Raw genomic sequence first — 2,500 nt, forward strand, 5'->3', positions numbered from 1 at the left:
TTTGTAAGAAAGTTTTGTACATTTAGCAAAATATCAAATTCATTTGAAAGAAAATGATGTCCACTCAAAGTAAAAAGAGCTTTGGTTACTTTCAATGCACAACATTTTACTTTCAAATCGTGTCAGATGACTTTCAGTGCTAATTATTATATCATTAACCTCTCCTTTATTAAAAATTGTGCTTTAATGCAAAAAAAGAAAAATAATTTTCTGTGCATACTCTCATGTAGCACAATTATCTTCACTAGCTCAAAAGGGCCACTCATTGTCCAAAATGAATTGTCAAATCAGAACAAACAATGGAATATCCCCATCATTCCTGGAACACTTGATTAGTTTACAAAACAAGCAAAATTTAAAAGAGTGTAGAAGATTTGATAGGCTCAAGCATCTCTAATCTTGATGTAAGTTTGGCTACACTATAAAATCTATTGAAAGTGCTTTCCAAACTAGCTCTGTAGCCAGTTGATAGTAATTTCACAAATATAAGTCAAACTATTAGTGATATTTTCCAAATGATTAAACATGACAATTTGTGTGATAAAGCAACACAGGAATAAGTAGTTGAATCTCTTTTGTGTAGTCAAATCATTTTTAATTTTGCTTGGAAAGTTGATAATGTTTAAAATTAACACTCAATCATTTTAATAGCACGTAATATCACAGCTTATGATCATGGAATCCTTCGATAGCTCAGCTGGTAGAGCGGAGGACTGTAGAGGAGATTGGTACAGAAATCCTTAGGTTGCTGGTTCAATTCCGGCTCAAAGGATGATGCTTTTGATAAACTTAGATGTCAGTACTGACATTTTACAAACCCAAAACTATACCAAGTATAAAGCATTCTCCAAGTTATATTTTAAAAATCATTAACGCAGGTCACTGTGGTCAGGAGTAACTTCCCATGGAAATCATCTCTGATACAGTATTACTTCAGTCTTCCTCACAGCCTGAAATGAAGTAGCTCAACCCATAGAGAAACTTTTGTGAAAACATCACATTGCATGAGAGGTAGTCGTGGCCGAGTGGTTAAGGCGATGGACTAGAAATCCATTGGGGTCTCCCCACGCAGGTTCAAATCCTGCCGACTACGACCACATGGTTGTTTTATTTTTCAGAAAATTTACTAAAAGCTTGAAACCAGTGTTGCTCAGGGTGAGTCAGGAACTGGCACATCAAAATCTTTAGGATGCCTGCCTGTTCTCTCTTTCTCTATCCGTCATTCTCCTCCTCTACTTGAGACTGAGCCCAGGAATCTCAGCAGCCATACTAAGTAGCATTTATTAATTACAAATGCATTTTGAATGTCAAATTTGTAAGAAAGTTTTGTACATTTAGCAAAATATCAAATTCATTTGAAAGAAAATGATGTCCACTCAAAGTAAAAAGAGCTTTGGTTACTTTCAATGCACAACATTTTACTTTCAAATCGTGTCAGATGACTTTCAGTGCTAATTATTATATCATTAACCTCTCCTTTATTAAAAATTGTGCTTTAATGCAAAAAAAGAAAAATAATTGTCTGTGCATACTCTCATGTAGCACAATTATCTTCACTAGCTCAAAAGGGCCGCTCATTGTCCAAAATGAATTGTCAAATCAGAACAAACAATGGAATATCCCCATCATTCCTGGAACACTTGATTAGTTTACAAAACAAGCAAATTTTAAAAGAGTGTGGAAGATTTGATAGGCTCAAGCATCTCTAATCTTGATGTAAGTTTGGCTACACTAAAAAATCTATTGAAAGTGCTTTCCAAACTAGCTCTGTAGCCAGTTGATAGTAATTTCACAAATATAAGTCAAACTATTAGTGATATTTTCCAAATGATTAAACATGACAATTTGTGTGATAAAGCAATACAGGAATAAGTAGTTGAATCTCTTTTGTGTAGTCAAATCATTTTTCATTTTGCTTGGAAAGTTGATAATGTTTAAAATTAACACTCAATCCTTTTAATAGCACTTAATATCACAGCTGTATGATTATGGAATCCTTCGATAGCTCAGCTGGTAGAGCGGAGGACTGTAGAGGAGATTGGTACAGAAATCCTTAGGTCGCTGGTTCAATTCCGGCTCAAAGGATGACACTTTTGATAAACTTAGATGTCAGTACTGACATTTTACAAACCCAAAACTATACCAAGTATAAAGCATTCTCCAAGTTATATTTTAAAAATCATTAACGCAGGTCACTGTGGTCAGGATTAACTTCCCATGGAAATCATCTCTGATACAATATTACTTCAGTCTTCCTCACAGCCTGAAATGAAGTAGCTCAACCCATAGAGAAACTTTTGTGAAAACATCACATTGAGTGAGAGGTAGTCGTGGCCGAGTGGTTAAGGCGATGGACTAGAAATCCATAGGAGTCTCCCCGCGCAGGTTCAAATCCTGCCGACTACGACCGCATGGTTGTTTTATTTTTCAGAAAATTTACTAAAAGCTTGAAACCAGTGTTGCTCAGGGTGAGTCAGGAACTGGCACATCAAAATCTTTA

At 35.3% G+C, this 2,500-nt stretch overlaps 4 non-coding genes across 4 annotated transcripts; all 4 read left to right on the top strand.

The window, feature by feature from the left end:
- Nucleotides 1-682: 682 nt before the first annotated feature.
- Nucleotides 683-772, top strand: TRNAY-GUA (transfer RNA tyrosine (anticodon GUA)). The gene is given in 2 exon segments: nt 683-719; nt 737-772. It is a non-coding gene; the product is annotated as a tRNA-Tyr (tRNA).
- Nucleotides 773-1,011: 239 nt separating this feature from the next.
- On the top strand, nt 1,012-1,093 carry TRNAS-AGA (transfer RNA serine (anticodon AGA)). The gene has a single exon. It is a non-coding gene; the product is annotated as a tRNA-Ser (tRNA).
- A 902-nt stretch (nt 1,094-1,995) lies between these two features.
- Nucleotides 1,996-2,085, top strand: TRNAY-GUA (transfer RNA tyrosine (anticodon GUA)). Its single transcript is given in 2 exon segments — nt 1,996-2,032; nt 2,050-2,085. It is a non-coding gene; the product is annotated as a tRNA-Tyr (tRNA).
- Nucleotides 2,086-2,324: 239 nt separating this feature from the next.
- Nucleotides 2,325-2,406, top strand: TRNAS-AGA (transfer RNA serine (anticodon AGA)). The gene has a single exon. It is a non-coding gene; the product is annotated as a tRNA-Ser (tRNA).
- Nucleotides 2,407-2,500: the final 94 nt, after the last annotated feature.

This window comes from Pseudophryne corroboree, chromosome 4 (genome assembly GCF_028390025.1).
Source record: "Pseudophryne corroboree isolate aPseCor3 chromosome 4, aPseCor3.hap2, whole genome shotgun sequence".
Classification (NCBI taxonomy): domain Eukaryota; kingdom Metazoa; phylum Chordata; class Amphibia; order Anura; family Myobatrachidae; genus Pseudophryne; species Pseudophryne corroboree.